Raw genomic sequence first — 5,491 nt, 5'->3', positions numbered from 1 at the left:
TCCGCAGAACACATGCCCCCATACCTCCCCTAGGGTGCGTGTAGTGGCAGGGAGCTTACCCCCCCTGACACACACCTCTGGATAAGCTTCATGTGGCTCCATCCCACAACCTGCCCCAGCCCTGGGGCTCCATTCACCCCTGCCTCTGCCCCACTCCCTCCTTCACTGTGGGGGCCGTGTTCTGCCTCCTCTCCCCTCCTCCCCCTTCACAGACTTACCTGCAGGGCATTGGTCTACGCACTGTTGGACTGTGTATCTGGCCATGTGCAGGCTGCGGCTGTGGCTGCTCATGTCTGTGTCTGTGTGCATGCCCCCCCACCCTGCAGTCACCCAGAGCCCGTGCCTGGGCTGCCCTGTGACTCCTCTGCACTGCCACTGCTTCCCCGCTGGGCAGCCTGGAGGTACCAGTGGCAGTGCCGGGGCAGAGCCCGAGCACGGGCTCCAAAGCCACATGCGTAATTAACACATTAAAAAAATTAATGCAAGCACCAATGAACACGTTAATCATGTGAGTTAACTGCAATTAATTAACTTCCCTAGTTTAAATTTCAGGAGCAAATACTACTGACTGACAGCTTTTTGATAACCCTTGCTCCTTTCCAGGTGCCCACATAACAGAACCTATTACTGAGATCTGCGCTATTTGTTGGTAGTCTTAGCAGAGAGTCCAAGAACTGAATGACTCACAATCTGCAGCACTGAACATTAATTACTAGAGATGTTCCATAGCAGAAACAGAGAACATAACTTGTCAGTCAGACTCTGCTAGCCATCGTTAAAAATGTTTGCTTTTGTGGGCCAAGAGTGACAGGTAACCCTGCTTTAGAATAGCTCACCAGGCTACAAAATCCTCTTTCCTACCCTCTTGCTACTACTATAGGGCAAGCAATGTTATACTCCTTTTCAGTCCTTTAAGTATTACCCTCTCAGGTGAGAGGTTTCATTGCATTTGCCTCCCTTCAGCTGGAACTTCTCATTTCTAATACTCTTAGATTGGATCCAGGGGTGTCAGCCCCCCTGTTTCCAACTGTGTTAACATGACATCTTAATATAAGTCCTCTTTCAGGTAGAGTCCATTTGACCATCAAGGTATGTAGAAGTGAGAAGGAGTTATACCCACAACAATCCTGCATACTCATAGTTTGTCCACACATCTTATCATCTTAAAGAGCTTAAGTCTGAGGCATATTCTGAGGAGCCTTGACAGCATACTCAGCCTAGGTTGGTATTTCTCCTGCTCCTTTAGTTTTAACTACTTAGCATTCTTCTCATTGTAGTCTATGCCCTTGGAAAAATAGGCCCATTACAGTGTTGGTATTGGCAGATTGGATGAGCTAGTCATTGGAAAGTCCTCTTCTTTCTCTTGAGGACCCTTGGTACTCTCTTGGGAGCTATCTGTGCGTCTCATCCTGTCTCGTTTTGTGTTCAGTGTCTCCAACATTCTCCTTTGACTTAACTGTCTGTGTAGTCATCCAGAACAATGCCAAACGGAAGGTACCTATAATATGTATACAAAATAATACAAGTATCTACCTTGTTCTCCATGCCCAGTTCAAGAACAGAGTAAGGTTTTTATAGCTACATTGCTAGCGTGAGCTACTGAAGTTGTGGCAATTGAATTTTCACAACACGTTTACAGTCCAGGCCAGTCTTTCATCGCATTTACATAGAGTAGCGCTAAGGTACTATAAACATGTTATTACTATTCTACTAATACTTTTAAAATTAAAACTCCTAGAAGCGTTGATTCTTGGCTTCGTCTGAAGAGCTGGAGGGTTGTGCGCAGTGGTATTCTCCTCCTGATCCTTTTTTGTCTCTGCATGAGTCTGGTCTCAGGGTTACCACTGAGAGCAGCCAGATGCTTCTTACCTGCTTTGTTCTTTAGTGTCTTTACTTAAACTAAGAAAAATGAATAATGCACACAAGTGATTGCAGATTTGCACAGAAATCCATTTCTCTGTAATGCGGTGTAAATATTCACTGATTTGGCATAAAACAAGAGAGTAGCATGCAATAAATATCTTCCCACAGGCTTGCCAGCCAGAACCAAATTCTTTTTGGTATTGGCTCAGCATACTTGTATGCTTGTTAAAGTTAAGTCCACAGTTCTTGCTTATATTACCACTACACACTCATGAAAAATAAATATGATATATAGCAAGTAGGCTATGAATTTTAACGAGTTCCTTGTTTAGAATGATGTTACAGTGTCAAGCGCTGAAAAGCGGAGGGAACTCAGAGGAAAGTTTAAGGATGCTGTTGAGAAGTCATGAATATTGTATTCATTTTCAACAGGAGGCCATGAAATCCCCTGTATATTTGCTTGTGAGTTATTGTAACTTTTTCCTGAAGAAAAGACATATCAGTGAACTTTTGTGGATCATTGGTTTGTTGCATCCAATCTAAAAAAAAATGTGTGTTTATGACAAACTTGAATAATCTTCTACAAGTCAAGTCAGTCCTGAGGCTGCACCAACGTTTGGGGCACCTTTGATGTAGCAGTTTTCTTACAGTTACATGCTATTTACTAAAGCTGCCCACAACTGAGAATTACAACATTAAAGATGAAAGAGACTATTGCAAATCTTTGCATATCCTTTTGAGCATTTGAAATTATAATTTGAGGATTATTTTTCCCTACACATACCCTCGTGCTTCAGTTGCATCTAAACTTGCCTCAGCATCCAGTGATTAAAATTTATGAATTTTTAACCTATATAGATTAGTAATTTGCAGTGTGGTTTAAGGATAATGGCTGTACCATGAAAAGGTGTGTTAAAAATAGTTGCATGTGGCCAGCTCGTTAGCATCATTCTTTCAGGAATTCTTCTGCCAGTGTATATCCCTGCATGATTTGTTTGCTAGGCAAGGTGGCACCCACACTTATTCACTAGGGAGGGGGAGGAAAATACAAGCATCCGTTGTTTACAAAAATATTTTTGCCTTTTTATTGAGCATAATGACTCAGCGCTCAAAAGAACAGCTGTTCCGTCTTCCCTGCTGTGACTAGGTCTCGGATGGAAATACTGAAAGTCAGGTGAAAAACTGAGGACTGGTTTTGTGCTCAGTCAATGTAAAGAGAACCTTTTAGTAAGGATGAACCTAATGCAAATATGAGAGGAAAGACCTTCAGTATTTGTGGCATCATGCAACACTCCATGTTTTTTTCACTGTTGAATGCTTGCCTTTATAAAAGATGCATTTAACAAGGTTGTCTTTGGCTTTCATTGATCTTTTCCCAGTGATATTTGTTACAGTGTGTGGGGGGAAGACATTTAGATGTTTAATTTTTATTCAACTTAAGCACTTTGCAACTCCAGAGGCAGGGGAAGATTTGGGGGGTATGCTGGTGCAGTGGCAGCAATATTTCTATTCAGGCAGCAGTGAATTGAATTTACTGGTTGAACTGATGGGTCATTTAAATGATTCCTTTTAAAATCTTCATTGAACAGATGTTAACAACCCTCTCTCCTTGTTAATGGTCTTGATGTTCCACTAATCAAGCTAGCCTTTCTTTTGCAATTCTGCTGTCTGCTTGCTGCTCCTGCTAATGTAGTTCCTATTTCACAGCCCTGCAGACAGTTTTTAACTTATTTTAGTAGAGTTATATTTTGCTTCAATCTAAACTGAATACTATTGGCGTAGGCTCCTAGCATTTTAGTAAAGCTTCTAGTTTATTTGTACCTGAAGGAATATATGTTCTGTTAGATGGGATGATATACCACAGCATTTGCACCCCCTTTTCAAAATCAGAGGTACCATCTTTTCAATTCTTACTCACATTTAACATTTTAAAAAATAATTGTTATTTGGCTCTTATTACAGTCAATACTGGGAATGCATATTGAATTACCATTTACATGACATTGCAGCAGTGAAAAATAACTTTACTTAATTATGAGAAGTAGATTCTAATTAAAAAAGCCATCTATCTCCCACTACTGGTATAATTTGCATACTTTCCTAATATGCAACTTTCATACTTCTGCTATTATCTGTCAATGAAATCAGTATGTATGTTAGGTTCCAGTAAATTAGTAACACAAATGTAAAGCAATAAAAAATTACATTTTATTATAGGCTTTTGTTTGTATAAACTTTACAGGATTGATATTAAAGTACTTCTCAATTTTACTGAAGTGCAACTACGTGAAATTACAGGTCTATTTTTTTTGGTATATTTGCTAAGTCACTAAACTGGGAGTCAGTGACTCAGCCTTTGTTTCTTCCTCTTCTATTATATGCTGTATGATGTTGTGCAAGTTACTTTAGCAATCCCTGCCTTGTTTCCCCTCTTGTAAATGGAAATATAGGAATATAGATTCACTGGTTTCACTTTAGGCACCCAAATGGCACTTACTCATTGCTGCAGCTTTTGGTACTTGCGCATTGTCTATGATCCTATTTCATGTGCATCCACATGGCGACTGAGCACATGTAGCAGACTACACTCTGTCCAGGTAGGTACATGCATAAGTTCTGAAATTGTAGCTGGGCAAAACCCTGTGACTAATGGGTGATAGATAGTTGGGGAGGAGGGGAGAAGAGGAGGGCCCTCTCATGTTTCAGCTCAGAAGTTTTGTGGTTAGGGCACTTGCCTTTAGGGAGGTAGGGAGTCCCAGAAAGTGGGAAACCTAAGTTCCACACCTGCCCTCAGACAAAGGTAGTTTAAATCCACAGGTTCACTTCTTCCCAGCACAGTGGTTTAACCATCAGGCTATGGGTTAGGCATTAGCCAGGCCCTTCTCCAACCTTCTTCTTGAAGCTGAGCCATTGTGGGCGCAGACAGAAGTGACCATTTTTGCATGATCTTGCCACAGGAAGTGGTCTATAGCCATGAACAAACACAAGTGTACAGCCGCAGATTGCTTAAAAAAACGCTTGATCAGGGAAAAATCTGATGAAGACATTTTAAACCATAGCATATTCTATAACTTCTGTCTGTGCTGCCTCCCAGACTGTCGCTGTTTTCATAATGGGAGGGGGGAAAGGGAGCAGAGTGAGTTTGGTCTGGGGGTTTTTCAGGCCCCACTGGAGTGGGGGGAGGGTGTATTGGCTCCAACTCACCCACCCCACCTTCCAGCACTTGCTGGGGACCCCCTAGAGTGAGCTTCCTCTCCTCCCTTTCCCCCCTTCCATTCTGAAACAGGCATAGGCTGGGAGAGAGGAGAGGCCTTTGCTAAGGAAAACCAGCTGCAGGCTTGCAGCCAGCAGCTGGATTGCCCACCCCCTGGATCCAATAGTGAGCTTCTGTTTGATCTGGGGGATTGTTGTAATTCAGAACGCTTCGTGCAAAGCATTCTCAGTTACAGCGGGGAGCTCCACTTGTGTCTGCAACCGGCATCTTGCCTTTAGTATTCATTTCATAAAATGGGGGGTGATCCCTGCTGTCCCCCACTGCCCTGCACTGCATGGGGGTCTCTGCCACAAGCTCTCAGAGGCCCCAGTTGCTGCTTCCAGAGCCAGTTAGCGCGGGGCCTTTTTTTTTTTT

At 42.5% G+C, this 5,491-nt stretch overlaps 1 protein-coding gene across 2 annotated transcripts in view; it reads left to right on the top strand.

Annotated features, from left to right (window-relative positions):
• PDE4B (phosphodiesterase 4B) overlaps positions 1-5,491 on the top strand; it is a 561,637-nt gene that overhangs the window by 326,578 nt on the left and 229,568 nt on the right. The gene's annotated exons all lie outside the window — the stretch shown is intronic.

Source organism: Gavialis gangeticus, unplaced genomic scaffold (assembly GCF_001723915.1).
Source record: "Gavialis gangeticus isolate Ggan-Ray unplaced genomic scaffold, GavGan_comp1, whole genome shotgun sequence".
Lineage (NCBI taxonomy): Eukaryota > Metazoa > Chordata > Crocodylia > Gavialidae > Gavialis > Gavialis gangeticus.
The sequence above is the reverse complement of the archived record's forward strand: the minus strand, read 5'-3'. Positions and strand labels throughout refer to the sequence as shown.